The following is a 15,861-nucleotide window of genomic DNA, read 5'->3' on the forward strand; positions in this document are numbered from 1 at the left end:
CGCCGGGATTTGTTTAATTTGTTAAGTGTTAATTTTATATAATTCGAAAGGCAAACACGGCCGCGTCGCTTGGCGTCGCGCCGCCGAGGTGGAGGCGCGGCACCTAGGGCCCAGGCCCACAGCGTCGCCTAAATAGCTGGGCAAACAAGCGCGAAGAATCCGCCTCGAAACTCGTCCCCGAGACTCCGGGTCTCCTTCCCCGCATCAATTCTCTAGACATCTCGATCCCGATCCCAAGAACCGTCGAAAATCCCGTCCGATTCCGCGCAATCAGTCCTAAATACGCCCCTCCGTAAAAAACCGCGATCGCAACAGGGTCCAAGATTTCACAGGGAATTCCACCCAATAAACCGCCTTTATCGCGCACCCGAGTGGCCTGATTAACCCATCATCTAATTCTGCCAAACCAGTCGGGACGTTCCAGTTTAATCGTGAAACCCAATCGACAGGGATTTATCTCCGCGTTCCCATTTGCTTACGGCGAGGCGTAAGCTTTTCCCCTTTCCCTCCTCCTGGAATTAATTCCCAGGAAGGGGGAATTAATTCCCCCCTCCTGGGAATTAATTCCCCTGGTAGGTGTTTCCTTAAAGAATTGCCTCGGCCGGGCGATGCGTGCACGCGTGTAGTTACACGGGGAGCAAAGGTGGTCGCGGAGCGCCAAAGTTAAAGTCCCGCCGCTCGGGCCCGGAGTGGGAGTAGGGGCCCGACGTGGTGGGGGAGCCGAGTTTCAGCTGGCCCCGGGGCTACAGACGATCATCAGCCTAGGCTGACCCATACACGCGAGGACCTAGCTGACCTAGCTTCGTCGGGTACGCACACGCGTGCGCCTGGCTCCGCACCTGCAGGCCCAGTAGGTAGTCGCGAGGGGCCCGAAGACACGCGTGGCCTTCGCGCCGCTTCTCCAAAGTGTTTGCGCGATCTTCGGCCCTCGGACCGCTTTGGCCCCTGGTCTTCTGGTTCCTGTGCCAACGTGGGAACGTCTTCTCCTTTGGGGTCCCCTCCGATTTCTCGACACCCGTAATGGGTGTTGCGTCGGTACCGGGAGTAATCCATAACCTCCGATTCCGAGTCGCGCGCCCCTGACGGCTCGTGTACAGGAGGCTTAAATATCCTGGCATAAATAACCGACTACACTATTTAACGCTAATGAGTCGGTTACACGCTCGTACCTCCGCGGCGGAAAGCGTAATCCGCGCAAAAAGTTGAAATAGTACATGGGTAAGTGCAAGACCGGACGCATCCTCCGCGCGTAAATCATACCCTCGAGGCAGCTACCGCTCGTATATGTTGGATGCAAATAATAAATCCGCTAATTAACATCCGTACGATTACCTTCTTGCCTTGTCCTTTTAAAGAGACACTTTGTACGGTGGCTCGGGATGTCGTTCCGCGGTGTAGATGGAATTCAACGAGAAGGAAAGCGGTCAAAGTGCGGACGATCTAATGCGTCTAGGTGTTAAAGTCCTCGGCGGGCGTACGAGAAGGAATGGATAATGAATTTGCCAGTTAACACCTAGGAGTCAATTACGTACGCTCTCCTCCGGAAACCTTAATCGGTACAAGAAGTTGAAACGCCAGAGGAAAACTGGGAATCATTAATCCCCGGCTATTACATCCTTGCCGAGTAAATCATACCCTGGCGAGGTGGCGATAACGCCTGAAATTATAAATAACAGGAGGAGGTGTAAATAACGAATTCACTTCCACAGTTATATCCATCCTCTGGGTAACAAGCCGTAGGTAATGACCGCGAAAGCGGGGAGATCCAGAAAGAACGTTGCCTTCGCTTCTCCATTGAGAAGAGAATTTCATCGAACTAGGGAAATATTTCCTCGAAAAGTGGCAATTATTAATTCGAAGAATCTGACTGGAATAAATCGGATCCAACGTTCCCTCGAAATTCTGACAATTTGTTTTTCACTTCTGAAACGACCATTCATTGAATTAAAGTATCTTTTTGGTGCTGTTTATTGAAATGTTCCTTCGATTCCATGAATACTTATTTTCTCAATGCGGTATTCCTTTGCTTTGAGCTTTCTTAAAAAGTGTTCTCCATGGCGGAAATTGAAGGAAGACCATGGTCGACCTCAATCGGTCCGTTCTAAGCAGGGTCCAGAGACATAGTCTCCAGGAGAGGAGACGAGTGGCTTCCGCGGTCCTTATCTTTCCTGATAAGTCTCCAAGACTTGATTTTTTCAAGAAGTGTTCCCCATAGCGGAAATTGAAGGAAGACCATGGTCGACCTTAGTCGGTCCGTTCTAAGCAGGGTCCAGAGACATAGTCTCCAGGAGAGGAGACGAGTGGCTTCCGCGGTCCTTATCTTTCCTGATAAGTCTCGAAGACTCGACCGGATAGTCGTGGCGGTGCAAGAAGAGGAATTAATTCCCAGGTGCGCACTTGCGCAAGCGCAACGGCATCGAGACGACAAGTTGGCGGCAACATTAGCATAGCTCGGCATGAGCCGCAACATCGGCGTCATAGGTTGGTCGGCACGCGACTACAAGGGGAACGGACGAGGAGGAGACTTCGGGAACTTCTTTCCAAGGATCCACGCAAACGTGCGAGTGCGTGCCGTTAGGTCGGTCCGGCCTTTAAGCGGCTCTAATGACATGCAAGGATTCCTGGTGCGGGGCCTAACGCGAGCGAGAGTGGTGGTCCTCGCCCGCGACCTTCCTAGGGTGCTCGTCCGCTTTCTCTCTCTCTCCTCGGTATACTAATGAGCCAGGAACGAGATGGGTATGTGGCTTTCCGTTCCGTCAGGTGAGGCGGAGTACCCCGACTCGCACCTGTGCGGACGGCGAGGTTTGAATTCCGGGCAAAAAACGGAATGCAATTAGGCCTCCCGATGCAACAGGTGACGAGGTCTGGGTGCATGATTTTTTTACCGTCAAACGATGGAAGAACGACCTCGGGATGACCAAAGATCACCTGAGGTCGCTGAGACTTTCCTATCGATACGTATCAGGGTGGCGTTAGTCGGTTCGAGTCGAACCCAAAGAAGGTTTCATGGGGTCCTCGAAACGCGGGATTTAACCAACGATTAGCGGTCGATTAAGCACTTAGCACGTCCAAAGCCCACAGAGTCCTCCCAGAATGAAGTCTCCAGGACGCCGGATCTCCATCCTGGCTCCACTTTGGCCGGCAGCCGTTAAAAAGGTGGATCCTGCGAGAGCATCGTCCCACGTCCTTTGGCCGCCTCGCTACCCGAAGTAACGTACGTCGAAACGTGAAAAAAGACCGACGGTTGAGAAAAACTCGCGAGGGCACGCGCGAGGTGCCGTTTTGCGTGACAATGGGGCAGAGCGAGACGGAACTATAGGAGGTTACTTTGGAGGAGGGAGACGGAAAACCTGGTGGGTCGTCATCGGATATGCACGGCCCAGGATCGGGCAGGATCGCGGTATGAGAATCCAGGGACAGACGCTCGGAGGCTTTTTACGCTTTGCCGATTGTCTCGGGCCGGTGGGCTAGGAAGAGGAAGGAAGTCGGGAGGGGAAGGGGTCCTGCGCGTCTTTCGCCTGGAAGGATAGGACCATCTATCTACGGGGCATGATCTCTCTCGCGGAGGCAAGGGTCGCGATGGTTTGCATACACTTTCCCATAGGGATGACACCGGCCCTCTCCCTCCGGTGCCTTCCCCTCCCCACCTGGACCTTTAAACGCTCCAACGTGCGCCGGGATAACGTATGGAGATGTATGCAAAATCGCACTTACCTGAGGTGCAAGCCGGAGCCGAGAAGGATCCGCGCCACCGGCCAGGGCCGAGGCCACGGGGTAGCTCTCCCTTTATTGTTCCAGATCGAAGAAGGGTTGCGCCCGGAGGACCCCTAATTTAAATATGCAACGCGGACCCGTGCTGCCGGCTATATTCAAATGGGGGGAGAGAGACGGGGCATTACCTGCGGCTCTTCCTATTCAAACGTTCGACCTGGACCGGCTGATCATCCGCGGGTTTCTATGAGACGGGGCCCGCCGCGACACCTTGCCGCCGGGACGTGGGAAAGTCGGCAGGGGATAGCTGCTTTGCCTATCAGGACCCTGGGGGGAGCCTCCTTCCGCCTGGATGTTCCGCCGAATCGAACCTTTCCCAGAGAGTTCCGTGTCCGAGAGGAAGGACGGTTGCGGAGATAATTGCCCAACGGATTTTCGCTCGTTTCAACCCTTCTCCCGGGGTAGATCCATCTTGGCGAGGCAGCGTCGAGCGACTCAGCCCGCTGCGCCTTCCCCGAGAGCGCCCAAAGGCGAGCAGGGCTCGAATCGATGGACTCGGGACTCATTTCGCGATTCCATTCCCGAAGGAACACTAGGGCAGACGCCGAGGGACGCGAGGTACGCGACCAACCACGTGGGCAATGTTTTGCTCCTTCCGTAATTGGATGCCGAGGTCGCAATCCCGCTTGTCGCGCGGGATCAAAAATTAATGCGATGCACCGGGGCGTCGCGTGGACGGCTACCATAATGTCGGGACTAGACGTAATATGCAAATCTGGCCGGCGCGCTCGGCCAGAGGACCGGAGGAAGGATCCTTCGCCACTCGGAGAAAAGGACCACCTTTCGATGGTACACTTGTAGGCCGCCCGTTTGTTTCTCGCTCGCCTTTTTTTCTCCTGCCGTCTCGCTCCGGCCGCGTTTCCCTCGTCTCGGCACGCGCGCTTCACCCGGACAAATAAATAATTCATCGCGGCTTTATAATGATTATGCTAATCCGAGATATGAACCTGTTACGCGCGCCGCGACGCCACCGTCCGGCCGAATGCGCCCTCGAGATGGACCTCGGGTGATCCCGACGGGACTTCCGGTTTCCGTCGACCGATCGCACGCACTTATCCCGCGACTCTCCCCGGGAATTAGGCAGGCTTTTTCCTCGCTCCATTATCGACCGACCTCCACCGATTGTCTGCACTTTTTCACCTCGGAGCCCCGGGCTCCTTGCCGATGATTTCATGAAAGGAAACGCGGGAGGTTCAGTGATTTACGAGGCAGTTCTGGTCTGAATATTTAGCGACTGATGTCTATTTGAATGTTAGAATATTCAATGGCTATTCAATTTGCCTAACCGGTTGCTCTTTAGGTGTCAGTACTCGTGACAATGCCTTAATTCACGGAGGGAGACGCTCCGTGCAATCGGCACTATCTCACCTGTGCATCGGCTAGTCGCGCATGCGCGACCGAAATATTGCTTGGGGTGTTTACGCGTGAAGGAGTCACGGGACGCGTTCGAGTGACCCAGTGAACGAGAAAAGGAGAATCCAGCATTACGGGAGAGGGACGTATTTCGAAACGACGCGGTCGGAAAGGTGCACTTTTAGGGACCGAGTCGGGGAGAAAGAGGCACACAGGTGCCAGACAAGGAGCGCCATTCGAGGGGTCTGTCCTTTTCTCGAAATGTGAGAAAATTCGAAAACCTGCCGTTTGGAAATCCCGGAGGAACGGGTCGGGTCTAGGCCCCAGGGCTCGGTACTTGCGCGTCCTTAAAAAAAAGGAAAGAAATTCCAAAAAGGACGAACGATCGCCTGGGTCGTCCTTTTCGAGTCTCTGGGTGTCGCAACGTGTCCAGTGTCCCATGAGTCGAGTTGGAAAATCGGCGAAACGCGGGCGTGCCCAGGGACTGGTTTCTGCGGGCGTCCTTCTCGCGGCATCCTTGGGCACGCCGAGTGTGACGAGTCGTCGAATAAGTGGTGACACCGGTGCGGAGGTGGCGACCATGGTGGCGGAGGCAGAAGAGGCCAAGAGAAGGGAGAGGGAAGAAGAGAAGAGAGACGGTCGTACGCGGGCCACGCGAGCGTCCACATTCCTGACGGTTGGCCTCACCGGGACTCTCGCGGGCCGCTCTAACCGTTAACGCACACCTTGCCACACGCACGCACCCACTTACGCGCCCGCTCCTCCGGCCGGGACCAATTTATTAGACGCCAGGGGATAACCACCAGGGCCAATAACTGGCGGAGAGTCATCGCGATAGCCGATCCCTCCACAAGGAGGCTTCCTGGTGCGGAGCTTTCCACTTTGATTCCTCGCGAATCGAGCGACTCAACCTCGTGGCCGACGGGCAGCCGTAGAAATTCCTGGAATCGCGAGGACGCAGAAGCCGGTTGATTCCTGGAGGGAAATCCAGGTTTCCGGATATTGGGACGGCTCTCAAGGGGAGGGGATGCAACGATCGAGGTCATCGGCCGTGATACTCGACTCCGGATTTTTATCCAACGCAGGGTGCATCCAGGGGATAACCACCAGGGCCAATAACTGGCAGAGAGTCATCGCGATAGCCGATCCCTCCACAAGGAGGCTTCCTGGTGCGGAGCTTTCCACTTTGATTCCTCGCGAATCGAGCGACTCAACCTCGTGGCCGACGGGCAGCCGTAGAAATTCCTGGAATCGCGAGGACGCAGAAGCCGGTCGATTCCTGGAGGGAAATCCAGGTTTCCCGATATTGGGACGGCTCTCAAGGGGAGGGGATGCAACGATCGAGGTCATCGGCCGTGATACTCGACTCCCGATTTTTATCCAACGCAGGGTGCATCCCCTCCAAGCGCACCCCTGGAGGCGCAGCCCTTTCGGTACAACAGGTAGAGCAGGTAGACCACTACCCGGGTCACCCAAAGTACCCCTTTCGCCCCTTCGCACCTTCCGTCCGCGTCGGACCGGGTCCGGATGAACCCTTTCGGGCATGGCCCGCTCTTCCTGCCGCCCCCCGATGGGGCCCCCCGAGTCCCTGGGAGACCCCGACCGGGCCCCGGCGGAGCCGCCCCACCGGGACCCACCTCCTACCACGGAATACGCATCCGCCACCCAAGGCAGCAGCCGCGGTTAATGTGTTTCTTTTATTATGCAATATTCAAACCAGCCAGACCTGACCCCGCGGGCCCGGAACCGTTTAGGGAAATTTTTCAATGTTATTCAAACGAGGGTCCAACCGAAAACGCACCCATCCGCTCGTTCGGTGCATCTGCGAGTGCGAGGTCGCGGCCAACTTAATATCGATCGTTCTTCGATCAGTCAATGCGCGAACGAGAAAAACCCTTTCGTCGCGGTGAGTTCCAACGGTTTCCGGGTGCCGTTGACGAAAGCTAGCTAAGGATATCCTTAAAGGTACCAATGGTCGCATGGGTGTCGACGGGATAGGAGTCGCGGGCTCAGGATGCTCGATCTTGGATTCGTCGAAGATCCAACACCTAGACGGCAACCCTTCGGGATGAAGGACCTCCCTCGGGGGTGGCGGTCGTACACGGGCCCTGTAAACTCATTACGGAGGGGTTCCCGTTAAATGAGCGCCATTCATCGTCGGTCGTTCGGCGCGTGGGCGCGTGCCAAATAATGCTATCTCGAATTCGCTTATGCCACCGCACACGCACGTTGGTGCGTGCGGGTTGCGGGCGTCTCGACGCCACTCGGCGAATCCCGTAGACGGCATTCCGTGCTGTTTGTGTGTCGAGAAGTAAATTACAATAATTGAATAGACCACTAATTTCCCGGGCCCTGCTCCAGCTCGAGCGCCACCAACACGTGGACGCCGCCATGGACACCAGAAGATATCGGGCCATGGGGTGCGGCTAGCCGCTAACCGCCCACGCACTTTTGCGCCTCGTGCTCGTATTAGCTCGATTCGTTCGGAGCGAGATCTCGAAGATGGAGGCCCTTCCCTACGGGGCTCTAAAACCACGATTGGCGAAGGAATTGGTCGGTGGCCCTGGAAAAGTGGGACGCAGCGTACCTCGATGAAGATGGGACGGAAGAGTGCGTGAACGGAACGATATTTAACTTACTAGTCGAGAACTCCGGTTCGGCCGTTCTCCGTGGTCTTGGGTATTGTACACAAGTTGTAGAAGCTGAGTTGTGGGTAGAAGAGAAGTTCGACGGAGAGGCAGAGGGAGAGAGAGAGAGAGGCGGGCGGAGAGAGAGGTTGAGGTTGAGGTGAGCAAGCTTCGTGCCACGCACGGTACTCTTTCCACACACGCTTGGGCATGCCTCCTCCGTTGTAGGAGAGAAAAAGATGACCGGCCGCCGCGAAGACGGAGATTCGTCTCAACTTCCACGTATTCGTTATTTGTTTGCTCGACACTCCCGAGGCCTCGACTATTTTACGCGGCCTCGTCGGCCCGACTCGACGCTTTGGTCGGCTTGAGACCTCTAACCGTCATCAGGAATCAGGAATTATTCCGTTTGATCCTGGAAGGACCAGCAAAATCGTGTAAACGCGCAATTCGTTCCGCTGGAACCCGAAAGGACGAAGGAGACGCGAGGTTGCTTGGAAGAAGGTTGGTCTGTCCGACTCGACGCGTTTTTCGGCTTGAGGCCTCTAACCATCATCAGGAATCAGGAATTATTCCGTTTGTTCCTGGAGGGACCAGCAAAATCGGGTAAACGCGCAATTCGTTTGGCTGGAACCCGAAAGGACGAAGGAGACGCGAGGTTGGTTGGAAGAAGGCTGGCCTATCCGATGTCTGGACGTCGGAATTCCTGCAAACTAGGACCTCCTCGAGTCCTATCCTTCGAGATCGAGTTAACCTCTCCCGTCGACGTCGGGACGGGCAGGGGAGAATAAAAATGACAAAATAGCGTCGAGGAATTCTCCTTCGCCAGGGGCTAGCCCAGGGTCCATCTCTGGGCGATTCGCCAGCCTCGGGGTACGCGCTTAGCTGGGAGGAACAGGCGATTATAAAGAAGAGTAAAAAAGGAAGCTGAGAGGAACGGAGTGTAGCCATCGTCGTTGGCTGCGCTTAAAAAACCAGTTGTGCGAGCCGAGTCGACGGAGTCGCGACGAGCCTTGCCAGCCCGAGGAGCTCCTCCAAGAAGGAGCGAGCAGGACGCACAGAGGCCGAACGAGAAGAGTTTGCGTGGGCAGCACGTGGATCCCGATGGAACCGGGACGCATTCGGGATCGTCCCGATTTTGAACAAGGACTTTGATCCCCCGAACGCCTATCCGACGAAGAAACAAATCGGGTAAATCGGCATCGACACAATTGTCAACGACGAATCGCACCTTTCGGCTAAAATCCTGTCTTTGGATTTAGTAATCAGGATCCCAGGTCGTCGCTTCCCCGTAACCCAGATTCCACTTACGATTCGAGCTTCGGGAATAATTCCTCGAAGCAAAGAAGTATCCCGTCAAATCTTCTCGACTCCAAAGAGACGACTCATCCAATTAATTCCGGTTTTAGTGGAATATCTTCAACTATATATATGTTTTTCCACCACCAACCCTACATTTCGACTCGTCCTAGTTTTGGGGCAGGACCTCCACCGGACGTGGCCCACGTGGGACCCGAAGCGTGCGGTACCAGTGACGTCACCCCCGTGTCGGAGCCCGGAACCTCGAGTAGGTGCATCCGAAATTATGCAAATACCATGCAAATCCTGCCGCGCCGTGACGCTAATCCGCGTCACAATATTGGAGGTAATTGGCCGCGAGACGCGCCTACTATGCCGATGCACCGGGGGCCGAGAAAAAGGTGACTTCCCTTTTCCTATCATGTCCTTTGAAGGATCCAGATAACGAGGAATTCCCGATTCGTGGTCGAGGCGAATGGAGATCCAGAACGAGAGTCCCTTCCAGCCTTGGTATTCCCGTAGTAAAGTGTAAAACGATTCGGTACCCCCAATTCGGAGAGAAGTGTCACGATCGACTCCTCGGATGGCACTTTTGCACCCCCTTAAAGCCTAAAACGAGTCCTCGGCCGAGAAAAGGGTGACTTCCCTTTCCCTATCATGTCCTTTGGAAGGATCGAAATAACGATGCATTCACGTGGCGAACCGAAATCCAGAACGAGAGTTTCTTCCAGACTTCGTATTCCCGTAGTAAAGTGTAAAACGATCCGGTACCCCAATTCGAAGAGACGTGTCACGATCTCTCGCACCCCCTTAACGCTTTTGACGATAATCTAGCTTCCTAGCCCTAATATTTTGACATTCTAGAGAAATTATTTTGTGTTCTGCCATGTTTTCAATGATACCACGTAGAAAGTAAATGAAAAGTAATTTCATTAAATCAATAAAAACTGTATTTATTTCTTCCTTTTAGCTATACGAATAGAATTAGTTATAAAATATATTCATGTAGAATGTCAAAATATTGGTGGTAGAAAGCTAGGTTATCGTCAAAAGCGTTGATGGGCTACTACCGGGTCGCGAGATATCTCGCCAAAAGCGTTGATCGGCCAGTATTGGGTCGCGAGATATCTCGTCCAAGGTAACGAAAGGGTTAAAGCCCAAAACAAATCCTCGGCTGCAGCGAAAGTAACCCCCGGAGCGGTCGTCGGGTTCGTCGAGTCGAGTTCATTCATGGAGCTGGGTGAGCGAGTACGGTGCACCGTGACGGAGCATTATCTCTCTCTCTTATCGCGGACCTTGTGTGGCTGGTCGAAAGGTAAGCCAGGGAGAGAAAGACGCGGGGTCCGAGGGAGCCAGAGGGAGATGGAGGGTCACTTCTATTGGTGCATCGGGACTCGGTTACACGGGCGGCGTGTGCAGTTGCAGTCGGGCGCGGTGGGGTTGATGAATGATGGGCGGTCAGCCGCGACTCGGTTAAAGTTATCATTGGGTAATCTGAGAGAGAGGACGTGGGTCACCGGCGTCTTGCCGGCGGCAGGCCTTATTACATGCTCGTTCCTACTCGGCAAGGGCGAGGTCGGCCGAGAGTTAAGGCCTGGTAACGAGACTGGGTCAAGTCGGTTGCATCAGACCCGAGTAGCTCACCAATGGACGGTGCTTTTCTTTTAAGACCGGGGCCTTGACCTGCATCCCGCGCGAATCGCTCCCACACGGTGGAGGTCGACAGGCCCCTCCGCCATCCTGGGACCAAAGTCCTCGATAAGGGTGACTTGGTCCTGGGGTATCGCGTCATGGACCCTTCCGAGTCTTTCGGGGCCAGACGACCGGCGATTCGAGATTTCGCTCCACAGTCGAAATTTACCAACGAGCAGCTCCGTTTATCACCATCGAGTCCGCTACGCCTCCACGACGGGTTAAGGTGGGGTGAAAGTAGCGTCAAAGAGGTCCCGTTTGCGAAACTTTTTGTCCGAACTGATTATACTAAATCGTTCCAAACTTTGCAATATTAATACCGAGGGAATAAGGGAGGCCCCGAAACCCATGAAATTTGAATTTCTTCAAAATTTCTTTACCGGTATTTTAAGCGTTCGTTATAAAAAATGAAGTTTCATGAGGGTCAAGGCCTTCCATAAGGTCTTTACAGTTACTTTGTGAAGTTTGAGACGATTAGGTACACCCAGTTCGGATAAAAGCTTCATGAACGATCGACTCTTCGGATGACACTTTCACATCCCCTTACGATGGGGTGAAAGTAGCGTCAAAGAGGGCCCGTTTGCGAAACTTTTCTCCAAACTGATTATACTAAATCGTTCCAAACTTTGCAATATTAATACCGAGGGAATAAGGGAGGTCCCGAAACCCATGAAATTTGAATTTATTAAAAATTTCTTTATAGGCATTTTAAACATTCGTTATAAAAAATGAAATTTCATGAGGCTTTCCTTACAGTCTTTACATTTACTTTGTAAAGTTTGAGACGATTAGGTACACCCAGTTCGGATAAAAGCTTCATGAACGACCGACTCTTCGGATGCTACTATCACATCTCCTTACGGTGGGGCGAAAGTAGCGTCAAAGAGGTCATCTTTGGGGAAAATTTCCTCCGGGGGTACCGGATCGTTTTCCAGTGTACCCCGTGATAATGGAGGCTGAAGGGAGGTCCTAGGACCCAGTTACAATTTTCTTTTTTCTTCGAATCCGCTCACAGACAGATTTCCGACTTCTAGGCGAGAACCGGACTCGCGGCGGCGAAAAGTGAGGAAACGTTCTCCGAACGGTAGGTAAAACCTGTCGAGCCGTCCGTAGAAACTTAACCTGGCGAGGTTAGGCAAGCTTTGGAGGTGCCCAAGCGAGACAGGCTGCTGACGCTCGTGGGCGAACCTACGACTTTTAAGGTTCGCCTCGTCGTCGACACCGTTCATGGCCTACCGGTATCTCGAAGCTCGCCTCGCGGAGAAATTTTCCTTTCCTCGCTAGGAGAAATGAAGACCCGCCGATCGACAAAACTCGGCCGTGGCGACATCTTTGGGTCCCCGGAGCCTAGTCCTAGGACCCGCTGGGAGGATCGGTAAAATCAGGGTCGAGACTCGGGTTAGGAATTCGCACCGACTCGGCAGATGTTCCGAGTCCCTGGTAACCTCTCGGTAAAGAGGAAGCCGGTTAAGATGAAAGGGTAGTTTCGGAAGGGGCGACCATATACCCCTTCGCATCCCGCCCGCCATTTTGAATCGACGCCAAGGCTCTCCGCCGGTCGAATGTTCCTTTTAAAAAGGATCGTCACCTCCCGACCGGCTAACTTTCCGCCGCGGTACCGTTTCCGCCGTCCTCGAAGACGTCCGAAGTGACGCGGGACCTGTGTCGCAATCACGTGGCAAGCTTTTCCCGTCTCGTCGGAGAAGGTTGGCAAAAAGTGCGGCAGACCAGGCAGCGTTAAGAAGTTACGTGCATCCACTTATAAGGAGGTCAGGCGGAAAAGGGGGGGCCTGAAAAAAGTCCCTTGCAAGCCTTGACGTCACGACGTCTTCTCGAGGGAATTCGTTGTTTTTCCCGAAGGAGGCTGCGGACTGTGTCGAAAATATTTCCAACGGACGTCGCGGAAAATCACCGGAATCCGGCCACTGGGGTACGACGCGCTACCGAACGAACGATACCGTCCCGTTCTCGGGACCGAACGAAAGGACAAAATCGAGGGGGAAAAAAAAAAAGAAATAACCAACCGCGAGAAGAAATCGATCGAAGAGAAAATAAAGGCCCGGAAGACGTCCCCCGCGTCGCGATTGGGCCTCCTTTTCCGTCGATAGCCGTATCCTTCTCGGATAAACGGCGAAACCGCGAGGTGGCTTTTTTACCCGGGCAAAGAGTACACCTCTGGGCCTTTTTAGAAGAGGCCGATCGGTTTCTACGTAGAGACAGAGAGAGGGCCCGTCCAAAGCGGACTTAACGCCAGCCACGTAGCCAGCTGAACCGTCCGGGGCCCGGCAGGAATGCCGCGTGTTAAAATGCCCGAGCCACACGCGTGCGTCGAGTCGTGCGTGCGCCTGTACGCGCGGGATGCGTCGATGTGCGTCGCGCTCCTCGTGCTCGGGGCCCAGCATCACCTGTCTTCCCTCTCCCGGGGACCGGCACCCCTTTCCCGCTCAAAACATCCGAGGAGGGCCGGCCCGCCCGCCCGCACGCACGTACTCACGCACGCACGCACAGGGCCCACGCACCGGCCCCGACTGGACGCAGGGCCCACTTCAAGTGATCCACTTATCGACGCTCTTCTCGAGGGGAATCTTCGAATTTTTGCATTTTCACATTTTCATATTTTCGCATTTTCGCATTTTCACATTTCCGGATTTTCGCATTTTCGCATTTTCATATTTTCATATTTTCGCATTTTCACATTTTCATATTTTTCTCGACATCGTTATTTTCTACAAGGGGAACTTCCCGATCGTCGGGGGCGGAACTAGAGCGCCGACGACGGAGACGAAGACGGAGCCGAGGGCGAAGACCAGGGTCAAGACGAAGAGGAAGAACCGGAAGAGCCGGTCCTTCGGAAGAGGCACGCGGGGAGCCCATCCTCGCGGAATGTACGCACTCGAGAGCGCGTCGCAAATCGCGTGTCTCGCGTACCGCGGGAATTACGACATTACTATGGCGCCCTATGTTGGCAAGTCGAATTGACTCGTGGGCCTCCTCTTCCACGAGGCACCTAAGACCCCGCTAATGGCCGGGGAAGCGATCGTCCCGCTCTTCCGCCTTCGATCTTTACTCCTCCGCCTTCTCCTCCTCATTATACGCCTCGTTATTTTCTCTTATTCGGCGGTTCCGTGTTTTACGACGGCGTTTCTTGTACCCGGGCCGCTGGTCGGCCGACTGACTCCCCGTAGTGGCCCCCACGTCGGAGGAGAATCCTCGCGGAGAGAGGAGAATCTTCGCGGAATCCGGGAAATCCTGCATCTCGGGATAAAGGAAGGTTTCTGAGATTACGTAACGAGAGGTCGTGGGAGGAGGAGGACGAGGGCGGTCGGGGGAATTTCTATGTCCACTTTGGGTGGATTTCGATGGACAATTCGGTCACTTGGAGAATTGTTGCCTATCGTAGGCAATCAATGGCGATCGGGTCTCAAGGAAAATCGGCTTTCCACTGATTTCCCGAGTTTTTTTATGTGTACCTGCCGGCGGAAACGCGGCCCAGGGGCCGCGACAGATTTCCGCGGCTGCGGGAGCCGCACGTAAGTGACGCGTCCGCGCGGGGAGTGTCCGACGTTTAACGGGGTGCAGTTTTGCGGTTTTGCGGTTTCGCGGTTTCGCGGCGGGGATGCTTCTTCCGCGCTACGGTAGACGCAAGGGCGTAGACGCTGTTATTAACGCCACTTTCTTCTCTCGGCAGATCACCGTCTCCCGACGGCTGTGCCAACCTGGTGTCCAGTTTGAGGCACAAACAAAATCGACAGGCTTATTGGAACGTTTCCGTGATGTAGTCGTTTGTGCCATGTTAAGTCTTCTCTGTGGCACTTCATTTTTTCACAAAAACCAGAGCTGTTAAAAAGAAAATAAACAAATTCCAAAAGTCACAATGTGAATGTTTTCGAGGTTCTGGGAGGCTCTGAATTTTCCTAACGTCGGAGAAGCGATTAGAGTCGAAGAATCCAAATTTCCACGATTGCGGAATTGGTTTTTTTTAACAGCTCTGGTTTTTGTCGAAAAGGAAAGAGAACATGCCAGAAACAAAACTCAACACGACGCAAACGTCTACATCACGGAAACATTCGAATAAGCCTGTTCATTTTGTTTGTGCCTCAAACTGGATTCCAGGTTAACACAGCCTCTCCCGACCGCATCCGTCCCACCTCCGGAAACCGTATCTCGTCGATCCCCATTCGCGTATATTAAAACCCCGATATCTTCCGTCATCCCGATCCATCCCGACCGGTCTCACCGACAGAAAGGGCCTCCTCCACAAAAAGGAACCCAAAGTCGAGGCCCCAGAATCTTTTACCCTATTGCGGTAGGTACTTCCGTCGAGGATTGCTGATAATCAGTTAAAAATCGGATACAGTGCCAGGAGGAAGAAAAAATGATTCCATCATGGGTGTCACCCATTTAGACCGATATCGCAGGATGGTTATCGCAACGGAAGATGAATTAGAGATGTCCAGTCCCATAACCACCCTGGACTTCTTGGGGCGACCCTTTTCCGCTCTTACGATGCCTCCACGTCGTAAAGGGTTCGACGCGAACGTGCGTTCCGTAAGCTAATAATCAGGTAATTATGAATGAGCCGCTCTTAACGAGTTGGCACGAGGCACGTAAGATCGCTCGTTAACCGCAGCGATGATTACGGAGCGAAGTAGAACCCAGACCACTTACGAGGTCCACTTTTCCCATGAGCGAGTCCGCGACTTCCTTCCGAGGTCGGCGGTCGACCGATCGTTGACCTCCCCTCCCGAAGCCGCTTCGAAGTCCTGGAGGACTCGTCAGTGGGCCAGAGTCCCAGGACTCGCCGGTGGCGCGCTCTGGCGGCGCGGGCGCGAGTCGCCGTTTGGGCCCGTCCTCGCCGGTCAGGAGGCGAAGGGCCCTCGGGGGCCAAGGGCCACCAGGCTCACGGACTTCCACTTCTTCTCGAGCAGCGCCTTTCTCGTACCCTTGACCGAGCGATCCTCGTCTTCCCGTCTCCTCGACGTCGACTTTACGTCCCGACCGAGGAAATCAGTGAAGATGAATTCCTTATCTGATAACCGATTGCCTTTGATTTTACGCGACAAGCAATGCAATTCGGGGATCGGATTCGATCAGACATCGACTACGACCGAGGTAGACA

The sequence above is a fragment of the Orussus abietinus genome, unplaced genomic scaffold, assembly GCF_000612105.2.
Source record: "Orussus abietinus isolate OABI.00-Male unplaced genomic scaffold, Oabi_2.0 scaffold75, whole genome shotgun sequence".
Lineage (NCBI taxonomy): Eukaryota > Metazoa > Arthropoda > Insecta > Hymenoptera > Orussidae > Orussus > Orussus abietinus.